Source organism: Chiroxiphia lanceolata, chromosome 5, assembly GCF_009829145.1.
Source record: "Chiroxiphia lanceolata isolate bChiLan1 chromosome 5, bChiLan1.pri, whole genome shotgun sequence".
NCBI lineage: Eukaryota > Metazoa > Chordata > Aves > Passeriformes > Pipridae > Chiroxiphia > Chiroxiphia lanceolata.
Genome location: NC_045641.1, coordinates 22,577,797 through 22,598,221, shown reverse-complemented (window position 1 = coordinate 22,598,221; position 20,425 = coordinate 22,577,797). Strand labels below are relative to the sequence as shown.

Here is a 20,425-nt window from a genome sequence, read left to right as displayed (position 1 = left end):
AAAGCAAGAGGTATAAATAGTTGGGTTTTTTAGTTGTTTTCCAGAACATAAAAACTCAAGTAAAGTCTTGCCTGAACTTTAGCACTATAAAACATTCCAAAACAACTGACTGAAAAGTTTTTTCATCCTTCCTGTATTTTGCTTAATTAAAACAAATAAACAAATGAACATATAACCAGAAATTGGAAATATTTTCCCAGAGGGCAAAAAGTTATATTTGTAATGGCTAATCTGGAGTAAATAACATTGGCCCAATGGCATAATCATTTCTTACTGAAGAAATTTTTGGCATCTACAGTAAATATGGTGACCTTATGTCAACACTTTGAAGTCATTTAATATACAACACTTTCTAAATTAGCAAAAACTCTGCTATCCTGATAATGTGGCTACCTTGGACAACCTCTATTTTCTTCATATCAAGGGAGAATTTTCATCCTACACAAACTTTGCTAAGTTTGCAGACTCATGTGCTCCTATGAAACATAGTAATTTTCTGCAAAGCTCTCCAAATTGACTGCACACTTGAAAGCTGTTCTATTTTGACAGGAAACAATAGTTTAGATGCCATCTAAAACTTGATATCAGAAATCCTCTGAAAAATAATCAAATGTAGGCAGTAGCAATGCAAAGTCAAAGAACTGTACCCTTAAAAATAATCCAAGCTAGGTAAAAATACATGATAATTCTATTCCTCATCTTAATGGAACAATTAACGACACAGAACAAGCCCCAGGAGACCCCCACAGAAAAAAACAGCCTCCTGTTGAGGCAAGCAAACTTCAACAGAGGTTGCTGTGACTTGGATAAACTTCCTGCAGGAATTCCAGAGAGCAGCAGCCTAACACTTTACCCAAGCCATCCTGTACCACTGCTAGTTAAAAATCAATGAGAGAGAAGTATTTGTATTATATCTGTACACCCAGCAAAAATGGCATCTATCCACCTACCTGCCAAACATCCATTCCTTGCACAGAATGTGCACCACAGATGTGAGCTGTTTGTAACAGAAATCAAACTTTATTCTCCTTATTTGATTCCCCTTATTCTTCTCTCATTTTCTAAATATTTTAGACAAGTTGAAATATCAGAAAATGCAAATCATTAAGGATGATTTGAATTCTTTTTTCAGCATACACTTGCTCTTGTAACTTAAAAAAGAGACGAGCACTCATGCAGACAGTGCCCCACTGCTGAGCAAGCAGCTCCTTCATCCCATGGAATATTCACAGCTCTGCCACAAGAACACATGGGCTTCCTGCCAGGACAATTATGGAAATGTGTTTTCATGCTTGCAGACTTCATTCTTTAGGTGATTTGTTTGTCTATTACCCACATGTGAAACAAAAACATTATGAATAAGGCAATGAAACATAAATTTAATTCCAACTTTCTCATTTCTAACCATCATAGTTCAGCAAACTGAAATGCCTTTAAAATATTCATATATGGTTTTCATAGTCACTACTTTAGGTAGTAAGAAATTCTAAGGTTTGCGTGGCATTTTAGGATTACTGTATATTTCTTAAATTACTAATGTTTTAGTGCAAAATCTAGATGTGCAGAATAAAGTTATCCCACAATACTAAAAACCAGTAATATTTCCAGTGTAAAATATAAAAAGCTACAACTTGCACTAAGGATGAGCTCAAGTCTATTTTACATGTCTCAAATATTGTCATATATAGAAACTCAATTGCATTAACTGTCAAGACACAGAATAATTTATAGTAGTCTACTGCAGCATACAGGTCCTCTGGGTTTTTTAACTTCTCAGAATATTATGTGTACAGTGAATTCTCTCTCTTTTTTTTTTTAATGTTGGTCATTTTTAATGAATTCATTAGCACTCTTCAATTTGCAGCATTTAAAAAGGAAACAAAACTAACAGTAGAAGTAGCAGCTTAGAAATGCAGAGAAAAAAGGGAAGTGTAATTGTATTAGAATGCTGCAATAGTAAAAGGAGAGAAAGAGGTGACTGTACAGGACATTGACTCTTGGACACTGTCAAGCAGTTCAACTTGTTGAAGTCTGGGCTACCTTTGAAGTTGTCCATCTTGGTCAACATGGAACAAGAGATAAGGACATCACGCATAACCAAAATCCCAAAGGAAATGCTTAAACTTAAGGGCAGTAAGCCTGGACACATTTTCTCTGGTAGGACTTCACATAATGGAGCTCAAAGTCCTTCTGCAGGACCATCGCTTTTCCACTGCATGTGCCCTTTCCTGCTCTGCTCTGTGCAAGACGCATCAGACCTGTGCTTGCAGTCCCTCCCAACTTCCTCTCATCTTTACTGTCAGTGCTTCTGTTTCCACATTTTAATTCTAACAGAAGGAACTACGAACAGGAAACGTAAAATAAAGAAAAAAATTACATTACTTCATGTAGCCCTAAATGTAAACTGAATACCACCTGAAGTGTACAGCAAAGCTTCATTGATTCTGCTGCTTTCCATCAGCCTGCTTCAGTTTTGTATTGCTTACTTGGATTGTGCATTATCAGTGGTATGAAATGTGTTGTTGTAACTCTGTGTGATACTTCATAAATAACTACTGCTGCTTCATGGGAGAATGTATAACTAAATTCCAGTGACTCAGAATATCAGGTTTGGTTGCACTCTGCAAAACAACTGAAGACAAACCAAAACAAATTTAAGGTAAAACAAGATTAACTACCCTAAAATTTGTCTTTAATTTATTGCAGCCACACAGCAGATAATTTTTTCCCCCTCCATCCCTGTGCCTTCAAAAAAGGTAACACTATTTTTTTTACTTTACATTTGCTAATCTCAGTAGACTGTCAAAGAATGAAAACATATATTTATGGTAAACTTCTCAAAGAGCTACTTAATTAAATTAAGAATAACTTTTTCAAGTTACAGTAGCAATTTAACTTTTTATAATTTACAGAGTAATACAAAGGTAAGAAAGAGCTTCAAGCACTTAACTATTAAAAACATTTCTAACCTTGCATTTAACATTTCAAAGAAGTCTTATATATATATCCAAGTATAATCCTCTTCGAGCACCACTTTAAACAATTGCTTTTTGCCTTCTAAAGTAAAACTTGGGTATTAAAACCTAGAGGCATTTCTAGTTTAGCTCCACTCATACCTTTAAACAATTTCAATACACGGATTTTACACAGAGTTTAAATTCTTATTTTTATAAGAAGTTGCATTTCAAATAGATCTGGCAGCTTAGAGAGTTGTTCCAATGTCACAAGTTTTACTTCCTTAAATAATAAATTCCAACATTTTGAAGGAAAAATGAAGCATCTATGCGTTTTTAACAGTAATACTGCTTATTTATCTTTGAAAGATAGAAGGAAAAAAATAAAACCATAGCTTCATTGAGTCTGATGCTCAATTAAGAGCCTCTTCATCTGCTTCTCACTGCCTAAGTAAACAGAGCAGCTCACTACTGCCCTAATCATATGCAGCCAACAGCAGCTGGCAAAGACATAACTCACAGCACCACTGTCCCTTAGAAAACTCTGGGCTTAAAAATGAACAAGGTTAACATGTGGCCAGGGCGTTTGCTTGCCCCCTCGAGCATCATAGATGCTGGTAAGCAACACTCCCCTATTCCCCACAAGTGCAGTGAGCCAGGAGCTGGTACTGGAGCAGTAAATTCTTGTGGCCATCTCAGGAACACCGGAGGTTGCAGGTCTTCACGCTCCGACTTGGGATCTCTGCGAGGATCAATAACCTCCTGACCTTAACACAAGCAACAGCATTTCTTCTCTCCTCCCACACTGTAGTGCGAAATTAAGTTTCTCAGACCATATGGGTATTTTAGGGAAATAGCAGGAGGTGATGACTGCCATTACAGACAGAGCTAGACAAAATATTTCTTATGCAGACTGCAAAGGTACAGGGATAGGGAGGAGGCAACCAAAGAGCCACTTCCCAAACCCTAAATGCTGCAATGTGTATTGTCTGTAGCACCAAACATGACTTAAGTCCCTGAACACTTCCAAAAAAATTAGAAGCTCTGTTATTTCAAAATTATGCCATTTGTTTTAATGCCTTTGATAGTAGCAGTTGCTTTTGAAAAACTTCAGTCAAAAATACTTTTTGAGACAAGAAGGGAGAAGAGCCAAGTGAGGGTTCCCTCAAACAGCTGTTGCTCCCTTCCACTTCAGCCAGGAGATAAATTTTCATCTCCCGAATGAACAGAAATGAAGATACAAAGAAATCCTTTTCTGGTTAACTTCTCACACACTTCTTGAACGTAGCTTTGTTTCTTGTCCTGACAATTTCTTTGCCAAGGAAAAAAGAAAAAAGAGTAGAAATGTCAAGGACTAACCATCCCACTTGCCCATATCCTCAGCCAGAACAAAATCTGGATGATTCAACAGGTCAATGCATTTACAGCGACGCTCAGTTTAACACACAACTTCCAGGACGATAAAAATTCAACTGCCTATAATTTCCTAGCAATTCAAATAGACTATGTGTTCAAGGCCCTACACATCTAGCAGGTCCACTTGCACATCAAACCAAGCTTTCAATCTATGCTCCATGTGCCTATAAAAGGAGCATGTGTGTGCTTTACACGGGCTTTGTTAGGTTTTTTTTTAGATTTTGTTTCCTATTATTTTATTCTGCCTTTAAAGGTAGTTGGTTAAGTGCCAATCTAACTGACATTTACTTTTCTCCCCACCTTCCTGAATACTCCAACTGCAGTAGCATGCTCCAGTATGTTGAGTTCAGCAACTCCCTCCCTGTGTCTCCTCTGCAAGGTCTCCCAGCTCAGCTGTGAGGCAATACTGGTCAGCCCAAAACAGCAGCTTTCCTCTTCTCAAATGAGCCTTAAAAATGGCAAGACAGCATCTAACAACACTTGAAACAATGCTCACTCTCTTGTGGACTGAGAACCAAGAGCTACCCAAACCTTCACTCCAGATCAACTCTGCTGTAACTTCAGCTTCCCTCATCCTCCATGGTGGTGGGGAGGGCTTTGGGTAAAGCCACTCTGGATAAAGCCCTCTTTTTCCAGACCCTGGAAAGCCACACACAGTTCCTCTGTGAGAGCCAAGAGCAAGGCACAAAGCCTTAGGCTAAACCCATCATTATCCTCTCCTTCCAAAAAAAAAAAGCGACTGTGCCACATTATTGCCTGTTAACGAGCTTCATTTCACTCTGGTGATGAGAGTAAGCCTGAAAAGCAGAAAACCGGTTACAAACAGTGATTCTCAGTCTATTTCCCCTCCTTCTCCCCCACCTTCCTTCCTCTTCCAGTATCTGCCTACACACAAATAATACTTGTATTTCAGAGCAGAGATAGAGAGTACTCATTTATAGTGAATTACTTGAGAGATTTTCTCCTGAGAAAGACTAAATAAACAGTATTAGAAAATATCAGTACAAAGACAGAGGTGATAGCTGTGGTTACTGTGCTGAATTATGCAGGTCTTAATTATGTGCAATAATGGTCCTATACAGCATGTGGGTGGCACATAATATATGCTGTCCTTTAGTATTCATTGCATAAACCAGTTTGATTTTCTAAAAAAACCGATAAATATTTTGCTGTCACTTAGCAACCCTGGCTGTTCTTTGATTTTCTTAAAGTTGAAGTTATTCCAAGTAAAACACTGTCTGTAAGGATTCTGTTTGCTGTCACTCTGTGCACACTACATTGTGTACATAATCACTGTGCAACAATTCAGTGCCTTGTAGCATCAAATATTAGATTACCAAAACCAACCAATACATTTTACCAAACACATTTATCTTTCTTTATAATCTAACAAGCACAACATGGCATTTACCTTTTGTTTGCCTGACACTTGTTTAGAAACCTGAAACACTGCCAATAATGTACTCTTCATTGAATTCCACCTACAGTGTGTTTCATTTTAAGTTATAAATACTTTATGCATTGTTAAGTATTTTCATTGTCCAGAGCAGCATATTCAGGATTCTTTGACAGAATTGTCAAACATTTCACAAGCAGCAGAGGGTTTGGATGTTGGTTCACTTCAGGGAGTAGAGAGAATGGGACAAAAATCATGGGCAGTGAACAAAGCAAAGTCTGATTTATGTGAAGGCATTCAAGAGTACCTCACTGACCTCCCAAATACAGAACTAAACACAGACTCTAGAAAGGTCAGATTGGTACCTGAGAGAAAAAGAAAAGCAAGTATTTTGAGAAAAAAGAGGAACTAATATTTTCTGGAGGGAAAGAAAAAATAAAAATCAGACTTTCCTAATTTTTGGACAGAAGAATGAAAACATATAAAGAAATACAGAAAAATTTAACTGCTTAGAACTTGCTCATAGTAATGATAGATTTATCCTTGAAAAGAAAAATCAAGATTTTACAGACTATGCTACATTAGGAAAGAAAGCATCTGTTATGTGTTTTTCCTAAATGCAGTAAATATCACACCCAAATAAAAGCTATCTCCACTGAAATGAGGTTGTCAGAACAGCTGCAATCATTTCCTTTTTACCTACAACCAAGATTTGCTATAGAATTTAGCTGACAATCATTATCTAGATTTATAATATTTTAGTTGTTTCCCCCGTGTTGCAGACTTCACTGATCTCCTCTTGGTCTGGAGTGGCTGCATAGACACACTGCACTTAGGGCAGCTACATTTTGCTGTCCCTTGTGCCACCACTCTTTGACACCATTTCCCATGCAGAATACATAAGGACACTGCAGCTTCACTTGCAATTGCCAGAGTCACAAGGAGATCAGTCATGCCTGAAAGCTATGCAAGCAAAGCTTACAGCCAAGAAAGCTGATGATGGTTCATGTGGTTACCATGAAAATTATACCTAGTAGGGATAAACACAGTGATACTTGCCTATGGTGGGAACCTCAGCTGCCAGTGCCTTTCACAGAATCGTAGAATGGACCAGACTGGAAGGGACTTTCAAAATCACTCAGTTCCAACCCTCCCACTGTGAGCAGGGAACCTTCCACTAGACCAGGTTGCTCGAGGCCCTATCCAACCTGGCCTTGAACAGTTCCAGGGATGGGGCAGCCACAGCTTCTCTGGGCAATCTGTTCCAGTGTCTTCCCACTCTCACAGTGAAGAACTATTCTTCCTAATATCTAATCTAAACCTAGCGTCTTCCAGTTTAAAGCCATTACCACTTGTCCTTTCACCATGTGCCCTTCTGAAAAGTCCCTTTCCAGATTTCTTGTAGACCCTTTAGGCACTGGAAGAACCCAATGAGGTCTCTCCAGAGCCTTCTCTTCTCCAGGCTGCACAACCCCTCAGTTTGTCTTCACGAAAGAGGTGCTCCAGCCTTCTAATCATCTTCGTGGCCCCCCTCTGGCTTTGCTCCAACAGCTCCACATCCTTCTTATACTGGGGGCCCCCAAAGCTGGACGCAGTACTAAAGACAGAGTCTTGTGAGAGCAGAGGGGCAGAATCACATCCCTTAACCTGCTGGCCAGGCTTCGATAAAGCCCAGGGTACAGCTGACTTTCTGGGCTGCCAGTGCACATTGCTGGGTCATGTTGAGCTTCTTCTCCACCAACACTCCCAAGTCTTTCTCCTCAGCACTGCTCTCAATCCATTCTCCATTCAGCCTGTAGTTGTGCCTGGGATTTTCCCAACCCATGTGCAGGACCTTGCACTTGCTTTGTTGAACTTCATGAGGTTTACACAGGCCTACCTCTCAAGCCTGTCAAATTTCCTTTGGATGGACATCCTGTCCCTCCTGTGTGTTGAACCCATCACACAGTCTGGTTTCCTGAGAAAACAACTGTGTGGTATTTAGCTGCCTGCCAGGTTAAGCCACAACACTAAGAGACTGTGTTTGGCACCTGGCCAATACAAGTTATACTCCCATCACACTCTGTGGCAACATGTTTCAGGATTAGTTCGGCTTAAACTCAAGGAATAGAAAGGATAACAATGAAAGCTGGAATAAAATCCAGAACAAGGTATTCATTTTATTCTGGGTTCTGATAATGTTTAAAAAATATTTCACCAAACTAAGTACTTTTATCAAATCTCCACAAAATAAATTATCTAGTTTTATTAATAACCAGAATTGTTTTCATACTCTGTCTGCCTTCTCTGTCAGGGTTGTGAAACAGAAATTTATGATGGGCAGGATCTCTGGAATTCATGTAGTCAAACCTAATTCTCTGAGCAATGCTAGGCTGAAGATACATTATGCTGTTCCAGACCTTGTCCAGACAAGTTCCACGTATCTCCAAGGATGAAAATACTGAGGATTCTGTGTTTAACCTGCTCCAATGCTTTTTCTGAAATTCCGACCCAGACCCCTAATATTTAGTCAGAAGTTCCATGTCATGGCTTGTGACTATTCCTTCCTGTTATTTTCTTGTGCCCCTCTAAAAGAATCTGGTCCATCTTCCCTATAGCCCTGTTCCCCTTAAGGACTACAAGACAGCAGTTAACTTCTAAACCTTCTCCAGACTAAACCAACCCAGATCTCTACACCTCCCCTTGTTTATAATGTCTTCCACCTCCCTAATCATCTCAGGGGACCCTGACGGGGTTATTGATTTCACTCTTCTGCTTGGGGACCCAAAAACAGACAGAGCGTTCCAGATGTGGCCACACCAGTGTAAAGCAGGTGGAAAAATAAAGGTACTTCCCTTGACCTCCTAGTTGCACTCCTGTTAATGCAGCTGAACATGCAGCCAGCCTTCATTCCCCCAACTCACACTCTATTTGCTCTCCATCAGGTTCCCCAGGTCCTTTGCTGGAGAAAGCCCAGCCAGTTAGATGCTTATCTGCAAAGGTGCATAGGTCTCTAGCCTGGAAGTGTGGCTTGGCTTTCCTCTGTGCTGAACTGTTGGAAGTTTTTGATGACTCATCTGATCAGGAAGTCAGGAATCCCCTGAGTAGCAGCCCTGTTCTTCTGCTATCAAGTGCTCCTCTCAATCTGATGTCATCTAAGAACGTGCCAAGGCTGCATTCAGTTCTATTTTCCAATCCAATCTACAAAATTACTTAGGTTAGAAAAGACCTTTAAAATCGTCATGTCCTACATTTGATTACTATACTTGTACAACAGCATCTTTTGGACAACATACCTGTACCATCCTTCAGTTCATCATCCCAATAGAAACATGAAAATACCAATTCCTTAGGAGACTGGAAAGATAAACTGACAATATACATAAACTGTGAATGGTTATTTTCAAGTAAAGCTTTTTAGCTTCCCTAGAACTAGATAGGAGCAGACAGTCCACATCACTGAGTCAATCATCAGGTTAAGGGCAATAAATTCAAATCTAAAAACTATCTCATTAATTACATGCCTTCAACTCCAACTAACAAATTATTGTCAAAAAAATTTAACAAGATTAGTGGGTAACATAGACATGTATCAACACCTCGCCAAAGCACAATGTAGGTACCAAAAATTGTCTTGGGAGACTAGACAACCTTATGGAAGAGAAATCTACTGCAGATTATATGCACAGAAATGTTACACACTAAATACAACCCCCATTCCCCCCATTTGGTATAGAAAATCCCTGAGACTAACATAATTATGGCAATTACAACATAAACTTGCTCCATTTTCAATCTTCATCTAGGCATCTGATTAAGGCCACTGTTAGAAATAGCCTAGTTGGCTAGATGGGCTGGTTTTCTGATGCAATTAACAAACAGAAGAAATTAAGGAAGCATAGGTAAAGCCTGCACTGTAAGGTTGTCACATCATACAGACACACATACTTTACACAACCCAATATAGCTATGGTATGGTAGAACTAAGATGCTCAAAGAGCCATAATACTAAAGATCATATAAAAAAAGCTGAAAAAATACTATGCTAACCCAAGTGACCTTTGGTTTTGTCTGGCAAGGACACTCCTGATGTGAGAGACTGCAGCTTTGAACGAACTATCCAGGTATCATCTGACCTTTTACACTTCTATTTGTCACATACTCTTCTACCTTGGAAACTCACAGTGGGAGAAATCTCTACTTCAAAATCCTTTCCCAGTTTCACAAGATGAACCTTCAAACATTTTTGTCTCCTGCTTCTCCAGGAGCCTCAGGAATACATTTATCACAAATATCTAGGCACTATGTGAACAATAAATACAAACATCTACATAGCCATCGCAATAAACATCCTCCATGAGAGATACATCCAAGCCCCTGAATGCATTTATTTCTCAGCATGTAATATGAATTTGAACCAGCACACCAGATGATCTCATGAAAACTACAGGGATGAAACTAAGCAACTGCACACAGCAACCAACCTGCACTAACATTTCTGTAACAGCGAAGACAGCACTTCTCATGAAAGTACTCCTTCTCCAACCTCTCAGTCCCATCTCCCAGAGCTATCTCTGGAAACTAATTTTCATAAACCTACAGGATTTCAATACTCAGGAACTCATGGAAGTTTAGTTTTATCTTGCATTATAAAATTCTACCAGAGAAATGTCTAGTAAGTAGGTAAAAGTTTTATCATATCCCTCATCAACACCCCTGTACATGTTCCACAACTATCTATTCTCTAACATAAGTAACTGAAACTTTGTGCTTCTGTCTCAGATTTTAATATCTCATGTGACTAAAACTTCCTCTCATTTCCCCCCTCTCCCAGTCACACAGACCAGCCTAATATAAGACATTTATTTTTTCCCACAAATTTTGTTCTCCTTACATCAAAGAGCCACGATTGCTACAGGATTATTCAATATCAGCATCTAATCTAACACACCCATATGGAAATTCCCAATACACTACTAGGTTTGGTCACCAAGATATGTAGGAGACTCTATACCATTTGAAGACTTAAGTACAAAGGAATATCTCCCGGAACCAAATGTTCTAGTAGAAAGAAAGGATTTGAAAAAAGGAACAACAGGATTTATTTTTACATGTAAATAATTAGAAAGTCAGATTGGATCATCACAGTCCTTCTGGTCAGTTTGCAGAAAGTTCTCAAGGCTTAATTTATGCAGCTGAAACTACCAGATGAGCAATAAAGATTTTATAATGACATCTGATTGCAGCTTTAAGCAATACTCCACTTAGTTTCAAATTCTCAAGCTGAAATTTGTTTCAAATTCTCAAGCTGAAAAACACCAAGAGGGATGCAGAGGTAACACACAATCCTCAAGCATATTAATATCAAATATGTTTTGTCAGATGTCTATGTACACTGGACTCAATTAATCCCTCCTACAGCAAAATACACAGATATACTATCCAAATTTACACATTTAGGCATATCGACCCACATATTTCAAACACAACATGGAGCATTCCACTGTCCATCTCATTTTGGTTATACATACATATAGCATACATGACTACATTGTCCTCTTTTGTCAAAGTGTTATTTTAGTCTGTGCAAAGTTTAAAGACAGCACTCAAACACCTGTTGATATTTTTTTTCACAATAGATTTATTAACAGGTAAATTCATCAATTAATGCAAATTCACGCAGCTCTCCGGAAAAATGAGCCTATCTTGGAACTGTATGCTATAACATTTAAATGTAGAAGCAAAACACAGTACATAAATCTAAATGTACAGTTTTCCCATTCTAAATAAATCTGTCAGACTTCACATATGAGACTGGTACACTAATGCTATCCAAAGCTATATTTTGCTGGGCAATCTTCATGTAATTAAGAGTCTCAAGAAAACACTTGATTAAAATTCCCTTAAAAGGAGAAATACTCACACACACGCACACCCCGAATATCACAAATACATCAGGCTGTACCTTCTGTTTTAGAGATTTCAAGCAATGGGATCATCATAATCATTAAATAGAAATTCATAACAGTAGCTAAAAAGATTTCATTGTCAGGCTTTCCTGATAGTGACTCAGAACTTTCTTCTTTTTTGCTGCATCTCAATCCTATTTCTAGTTCTACCTTTTGCTATGCTAAGTGATTTCCTCTGCTTGGTATGTATTCATATCATCCAAGCCTTTTAGAATTTGCTTCTATTTATGAATATCTTTTTCCCATTTCATGCTTGTTCCTATGTGTTTTTTTGGAGGAAAGAAGCAGCTTCATACTTTAAAAAGAAACCATTTGTTGCTTATTTTCTCTCATAATCAGGATTCTGGATTAATTTTCCTTTTGTACTTAACCAAATATTTCCCTCTTCTTAACCATTTGAAATGAACTTGCAGTATTTGCTATCACACCATTTATTAATAATAATCTACAAATTTTATTCCTAAGTGTTAGGTCTGTCTTCCCTTGTGAAAATGCTCCTTGGTTCTCACCAAGTCCTTCTGCAATGTGATGTGCACAATTCAGGACACCAAAATTCCTGTAACTGATGCACTTTAATTTTGTCTGCAGCACATATGCGCTTGCACACCAGATAACTTGAGTAACGGACAGTATTAGTATGTTAACATTTCTGAGTAAAATAATTCTTTTGTCCTCTCTGCTGTACAGTGTGCTGGATGAGTCAGAGACCAGCCCCTTCACGGTAGAGTCGTGGTGAAGTGCAGCAGGGAGGTCCTGATGTTCTTGCCTTGGGAGCTGCTTGCCTCCATGGTGGCTGCATGGCACGCATCAGCATCTCATCTCCTGCTTCCCTGATCCTCAGCCCAAATATCACCCACTCATGTTTCCCTGGCTTGGTCTCGGACCTACCTCCTGACCACTAGATGGAGGCTGAGCCTGAACACTTTTTTCAGACATGATCCTGACTCTTCCCCCTCAGTGGCATCACAGCTCGGTCCCCTCAAGGAACAGCCTGCCCCTACTGCTCCCTGACATTCCCTTCATTTCTCTCCACCGCCCTCAAAATTATCCCTTTCCTAGCAATAACCCAGGGACTCCACATCTGCTCTCTCCTCTTTCCTTACTTCTGCCTCCAACTTCAGTGACCACAGAGCTTCTAGTATGCTGCTCTCCATGTTACTTCTCCTCCTGCTGTCTGTAAGGCCTGCTCTAGCAGAAGGGCAGAACACTCGTAAAAACAACCAACCCTCACCCTCATGAATAAAAATGTTTCTTTAACATTTCAATTTATGTTATTCAAGTAGAGGCAGAAACAACATCATTAATAACATCTCCATGTAGATCTCCAAGTCCATACTGCACAAATTGTATAAGCTATTCACTGATGTTATCTGAATAGCTTTCAGCAAGATCTTCAACAATTTTTTTCCAAACATAAGCCGTGTTGTATCTTTGTCTTTCCCATTTTTGTACTGTTTTCGAAATTTTGCAGTCTTTCAGCTTTCATAAATAAATTTTCTCTTTATGTATCTTCTTCCTCACAGATTCTTCAGAGAGGTTCCTAAAGATTTCATCTTTGTATTTATACCAGCTCACATGCACAAGTGGATGGCACCCAACGGGCTTATCTAAGCAGATGACCTACAGGTCTCTTTGCTTTTTCTTTCACCTCAGGTTTCACTTAGAAAAAGGACTGGTGTTACACTGTTATTCTGGTATCTCTCCCATGGTGCCCAGGTGTCCGCTTGGGTCCAGTACAGACCTCCTCAGAGGTTCACAGTGCTGTCTGTGTTCAACTCTTCCCTTCCTGCCTTCTTTGGATAGACACTGCAGTTCTTAACCAGGAGAAGAAATCAAAATCATCTTCAGCTCAGTCCTCCCTCCAGGCAGAATTTTTACTGCTCCCTAAATAATCTCTGTGATCCAACTTTTCCTACATTCAACAAAAGCTGTTTATGCTTGAATTATTATATGGATTTCTACCTAATAAGCCCAGTAGCACTGTCTTCCAAAGATGTGATTATTCACCACTACAAATACCTGCTCCTTCCTTTTGCCATGAAAAGAAGGTAGACAGCTAACGTAATTCAGTCATATCACCAGTTTTACAACGATGCATTTTTCTAAATCAATTAAAGGAGTAATTTTGGGGTTTAGGTTCCTAATATTCTTGCATTAGGATATTTTATTTTATTAAGTTTTCAAAACAATGTTTAGCTACAAAATTCATGTCCTTTAGAGTTGTATCCCATCAGTCCTTTAGTGCAAGCAGCAGGGACCACATTGCAATGCACAATACAGCATTGAGATAAATTTAATTCTGTGAAAATAGAGCATAAAAGTCTGGAGAAGTCTGGTCTTAACCTTATCACTTATCCTATTTAACAATAAGGAGGAATAAAGTCATAGCAAATTCTGCTTTCCCACAAGAAATAGTACTGGAAGTAATCACCTTCCAACTGAAATTTCAACTTGAAAAAAAATAAATCTCATCTCCAATTATATATCAGAGGTTAGATTAACCTAAGATTTCAGTATCGGCATTACAGTCTCACAGGAAACAAAAAACCAGAAGACAAGTTTAATTAAGGTGTTTCCCATTCTGCAATAATGTTAGCACTAATTAAAAAAAGTTATTAAGCTGCACTTATTTCCATAGAAAGTTACTGGCAAAATGTATTTCTTTTATTGCAGTCTTGATGGCTTGAGGGAGCAGAGCTAAATGGCTGAGTCAGTCAGTAAAACAGTAAACCAATTCCCTTGCATCACGTTCTCCTGTATGCTCTGAATACCAAACGGGACAGAATATTGAAAACAAAAGCTGAGTCTCTGCCAGTTGAAACATGACTCTTCCATGCTGGCTGTAGTGATAACTTGTTCCCTCCTCAATGAGTAAACCAAATGAATAACAACAAACAACAAGGTTGTACAGTATAATACTACAGATTTGTTTACTCCATACATGCATATTCAATTCAACAATAAATATAGGCAGTTACTAAAACTCATTCCACCAGAAAGATTTATTTTTTTTTAATTTGCAATATAACAAAGAGAATCCAACGGTAATGTTACCTCCAGGGTCTTCACTCTTACTCTGCACAGCACACAGCAAGCATGTGTTATTTTCCTCCTCTTTTTGTACAGCCTCCATATATCAAATAATGAACAACAAAGGCTTCAAGACATTCTTCAATGCAACAATCCAAATAATCAGGTTAGGTAAAAAGTTAATTCAAGCCCAAGTTCTTTCATTACAAAAGCACATGAACCTGAAGATTTACCTATTATCGATTTTTTAAAAAGACATTATTTTTTATAGTCATGGTAGGGTTCACAAGTCTCTGCCAAAACAGCCCATGTCTGTGAAAACTCATTATTCCTTTCTTACGTTAACAGCCCATGCTTCCTTGCTAGCAAATGAAAGTGCAGTGCACCTGCATGAATGCAGCTGGAAAGAGAAGAGTGACAGAAGACTTGACAGTCTTATACTATTGATTTAGAGTGAAATAATTTCCAGGGCACACTGTGGAATCAGATTTGATAAAACACAAGCAATCAGAAGGAAGAGGCAGCAGCATCAGATGCAAGCTGGGTGGAGCAGGGACAGATGGCAGGATATTCAAGTCTGAGCCAAGTTCAGTAGGTTGTCTCTTGACAAACCATTTTGATAAAAAGAAACAACTGTCCTTTGACTTGATAAAGTAACCCAAATGTGAAAATCATTGTATAGTTACAATATTCTGCTGACCCTCAGCTCAACCCAGGAACCAGCCAACAAGGGATTATGTACATTTCCTCTCTTCTAATGTTTGTTAGAGATTAAATCACTTAAACCAGTGCCAGAGTTTCTTCTGGAATGACAGGACACAGCAGTAGATGAATTCCATTTTTATCACCACCAAATGTTGATTCAAACAAGATCATTTCTTTGTTGAGAGACAATACAGCATATAACAACTTTTTCACATAAGTATATTACTAAGTCTGGAACTGTTATAAATATCCCTAATTAGCTTGGCACAGATAGTTTATTAAGGTTTGAAAGGGAATTGGATTTACATAGTATTTTGGGACATGTGTGTTTGTTAGACTCAGCGCAGAGGGGAAAAAATTAGTCAGATCAAGATTAAATAAATATTGTAGAAGTCTTACAATTCTGATTAGGAGCTAGCTAAAGAAACACAAGGAAAAGTACCACACAGTCACAGGAAACTGACTTTCAAGAAACATTACTAGAATTCAACATATATTTATTTGGAACGCAGTCTAGAAAAAGAATCTTATAAATACAGTTTGGTAAATGCTTGGTTAGTAAACTGTGTGGACAACTCCGAAACAACAGGTAGTTTTAAAACTTCATCTGAGGGTATGCATGAGAGGATGGAGCCTGTCAGCCAGTTTTTACACTTTAGAAAATCCCTTCACTACTGACATCCTAACACGCGATAATAAAACTTATTGTGCTTAGTTTCTACTTACACTAGAACAATTTACTTTATAATGTTATGAAATAAGGGGGGAAAAAGACATACATAGAAAAAATTGGTTAGCCATGAACAAACAGCCAGAGAGTGAAGCATCAGATTCACCAGGGTTTCTGCATTGAAACTGCAGGTCAAGGACAAACTCAATGTGACCCAAGCACTAAGGGGCAAAGTCCTGTGCCAGACTAATAGAAGAATACAAAAAGGAAAAAAGAGGGAGGAAAGAGCTTTAAGAAAAACCCTGAGTACAACAGCACAGACCTCAGAGTAAGATGGGCAGAGATGTGATTTCCTAAGTACTTGAGTTATTCCTGAATGTTCATTAAAAATCTTCTGGGAACACTTTCAGTTCACCCTCCTATAATCAATTCCCAAACTTATGTAGTGTAGAAAAACCAGTGAACTCTTCTCAATTTACCTTTACTTCTACACTGACAAGTATTTGCAGTATGACGTGATTGATTAATATATTACAAGTTATGGTTCCAAGAGTCATTTCACTCCCTTAAATTGCTACCATCCTAACATATATAAAAATTAGTTATTCAAGTAACGTAGGAAGAGAAATAAGAAACTACACATCATACAGCCATCATTATTCTTTATTCCTGAAGTCCAAACATTTGATCACAAATTTTGCAATATGCGCACAATAAACTGAAAAGGGGATTTCATACGCATTACCTTAATCTTTTACAGGTCTTCCTATTTTTGCCACCCTCACAAGGAGCAAAGTTTTCCTAAACAAGGTGGGGAAATAAAGAATGAAACAACAATGTTAACTGTCTTCTATCTAGTTAGGAGAGAGAAATGAAAACAAACAAGCATAGATATACCAAAATTGCATAGTTGACTATCTACAGCTGAAACTGCTGGTTAAACTAAACATTGGTTTTGCCTCCAAAACACTAAGCTACTAAGTAAAAAGGGCTTATTAAAAATCATAAATAAATCCATTAAAGATCTATCTCAGCTCTTCCAGAGGTACAACTTTTGCTTTTTATTCTTTCATATACAGGATCATTTCCAACATCATTTAAAATATGCATGTTTGCAACTCCAGCTGTGATAAGAGCCCATATGTTCCAGCACACTGACATGTGACATTGCTAGAGTCAGTTCACAGTTCTAAATCATGTCACAAAATAAGCTTCCCTAACCCGCCCTAACTGGTACACCTAAGAACAGTTCTTTCTAGGATTTTCATTAACAGTTGCTTATTTTTGGGCAGCATCACCAAAGTTCAGTGTGTCCCACGCTTTTGAGACACATCTGTTTTCCTGTCCATGTCTGAATACACCATACAGTTGGTACACATATGCCCAAATAAATCAATATAAAATTTCTTGGAAGCATCAAGCATGCTGTGCAAATACACACCATTTGTGGTTTTATCACGCATAAAAATAAAAGAACAATTTAGGATGGGTGGGATGTAGAGGTCATCTGGTCCAAACTCTTATTCAAAGCGAAGTCAATAAAGTTGCAACTACTGCAGTGCTCAGAACCTTGGCCAATGCAGGCCTGCACACCCCCAGTAATACAGATTCTGCAAAATCTCTGAGCAACTTTTTCCAGTGCTTAACCCCATTCACCATCAGAAATTTGATTTCCTGATAACCAGGAGTTTCCTTTGTTGCACTTTACATCTTTTGCATATTACCCTTTTTCTGTCCATCTCTCAGAATCATCTCCATTTCTTCTATGTCACTGACTCCACCTCTGCAAAAGCTGTCAGGAAATTGCGTTTGAGACCATTGTTCATGACTTCTCTACATATCAATAGCAAAATTACCCATAGAAAAAGGATTAAGACTGGAGGATATCCAGGCAGAAAAGAGGAAGACACATCAGTAAATAGCCAAATGGGTCTTCTGCACCTAAGATTGGTAGAAACAGGAACACCTTGCCTAGCCAAAAAAAAAAAAAATAGCAGCACCCTTAAGTACTTTGTTGTCTGAGAGATCCTGCACACATTCATGTTTCTCTGGGTAACCTCCCTTGCAAACATGTCTGCATTCTTTAAGGCTCCCCTCATTTCCAGACCATGCTGACAATAGCAGAAAACATGGAAGCCAAATTTAAAGTACCACAGACAGAAGATCCTGCACTAAGGTCCTTACAAATGCATATATTGATTCTGCAATCTTCTTTCCTGCATGTACCAGAAAATGAATTCTGATACAGTGCTTCTCTATGTAAAGTAGTTTAACAAGATTTTTGAAACCAGCAAGAGTCACAGTACATTGGAATTATGTGTGCCAATACAAGGTTTTTACCTTACAGATTGCAGTCACCCTCCAGAACTGTGCCTTACAGATAGCTGAAACTGTGAGTTATTTCTGCTGAAACCCAAACTTAAGACTGCAAGCAAAAACTATAAGCAAGGCATTCAAACACAGTTAATTATTATTCCAGCATCACCCAGAGAAGAAAAAAATCCACAAAATGTGATGAATCTCCTGTTTCTATTACAGTAAGATCAAACTCACTAGGGAGCAAATGTAAAAGCATGTCTGAAAGCACCAGTTATTGCCTGATCCACAGCAGAACAAGACAACAGCTCTTAACTGTGTTTCTAAGAGTTACTAATCCAATTTGACTTTACATCAGCGATTTTACTTCCTACAGGGAAAAAACAGCAATACAACGAATATTTTAGAAGTAATGTCCTGACTGTCAAATCACAGCCTTTACCTCATGCACGGGAAGTTAGCTGTGGAGGACTTAATATTTCTTGCAGAAGATGTCTGAGGACAAGGGGGGAGGGATGCTGTTTCAGAAGAGTTGAGTGCTTAGCCCAGTTATTCTGAAGTACAAGTTACCTGGATTGCTAAATAAGGACTCATCAGTTTCTATGACTCTACAATATTCTTATTTCTTTTATTAATTTTATTAATTTCTATTTTTATTCAAAATTAATTACATGCAAATAGCAAAGGAACTGAAGGAAAGACTCCCTAATGACTTAGACAGGTCTAAAGACTCGACCTTACATAAGGCTTCTCTATCACTAATGATGGCATTAAGTGTTAATTTCTTATTTATTTTTGAAGAATTTAAGTTTCACATTCTGTTGTTGTGGGCCAGATAAACAGGTGAATATTTTTATTTCCAGTATTTTTGAGCATCAGTTTCCTTAAAAACCTTCACGTGGACTCTTTCATTGGTAAGAGAGCATGGTTTAGTTGATCCTGTGTGCACACATCTGAAATTTATCATCCTGACCAGAGAAACAGAATATGTTCACAACCACAAATTACATTTAGTCATACATCTGCTACACAGTTAATGTATGTCAACTATGGTAAGAAATGTCTGCCAAGACTGTCTGTATACCGATTCAGATTTTTTTTCTGGTTCATCAATGTGTAATTCCTTATTGCCTTCTCTACTTATTCTGCAAGAAAATGTAGGAAGGAGGATAGTGAGTTCTTGACTGGTATAGTCCTAGTCCAAGTGTCCAAGTGAGTTTTAACTCAGAGGCTGAATATAACAGGAAAGAAGGTAAGCTTCTTTTGAAGCAATTGGATCTTTCGGCTGTGTTGAAAAAGATATTAAGAGTACTGATTAGAATCTTCTAGTTCCCTTAAAATGACTTCCCACCCTGAAATGATTCTTTCCACTCTTTCTGATCCCTGTGGGACTTCAGCCTTATGACATTTGTCTTTACTCTGTTCCACTGCACTCCCATTGATTTTCTCCCTGACTTCAAAGGTCAAATATCCATCCTTTGTGAACAAGGTTTTCCAGCATCCTTAAGTAACAGAAGAGTATATCCCAACTACTTCAACACTGGCAGAATCTACCTTTCAAAGTGGAGAAAGAAGAAATTGTTTCCTTACACAAGTCCAGCCAGGTCTGTGCCAGCACACAGGACACTAATTTCAACAGAAGAACAAAGATAAGCAATAAGAGGACTGTGGCAATTTGGAGAGCAGGAACAGCCCTCATACAAAATGGTATGATTTTGTGCTTTAAAACACTGCCTCAGCTATTTGTTTCATCAGTGGGATAGTAGTGTGTTCAAAAGACAACCAGCACTGGCTTCTGCTGCCTTGACAGAGAAAAAAACAAGTGGCAGAGGCAGGAATACTTGCCTTCTGATCTCAGTGATGGGAGTGTGAGCACAAAACCCCCAATTCTTAACGAACTTGCAGAAAGGAGGAAAGGTAATTTGAATAACAATGAGGAAAATAAATCTCAAAAGTTCAGGGGATAGCTAAACTTTGGCTTGAAGAGAGA

General features: G+C 38.4%; 1 protein-coding gene across 19 annotated transcripts in view; it reads right to left on the bottom strand.

Moving 5' to 3' along the window:
* Positions 1–20,425, bottom strand: part of CADPS2 (calcium dependent secretion activator 2) — a 295,682-nt gene that overhangs the window by 234,039 nt on the left and 41,218 nt on the right. The window lies entirely within an intron of this gene.